Genomic DNA, 231 nt, shown 5'->3' with positions numbered 1-231 from the left:
AGGTGAGCTGCGGGTGAGGAGAAGAAGAGAATGGCAGTTGGGTGACGTCATAGAGCCACCAATCTGATTGGCCAGAGGCTGAGGACCAATCAGATTCACCACATCTACCACCAGACTCACAAATTTCAAATTTATATATTAAGAAGATTGTATATTTCATAATTTTGCACCTATTTTGCACATCGTTGCATTGTTATTAATCATTATACCACGATTTGTGATCACTGAAAT

The sequence above is a fragment of the Ascaphus truei genome, chromosome 7 (assembly GCF_040206685.1).
Source record: "Ascaphus truei isolate aAscTru1 chromosome 7, aAscTru1.hap1, whole genome shotgun sequence".
In the NCBI taxonomy this organism is placed as follows: domain Eukaryota; kingdom Metazoa; phylum Chordata; class Amphibia; order Anura; family Ascaphidae; genus Ascaphus; species Ascaphus truei.
The sequence above is the reverse complement of the archived record's forward strand: the minus strand, read 5'-3'. Positions refer to the sequence as shown.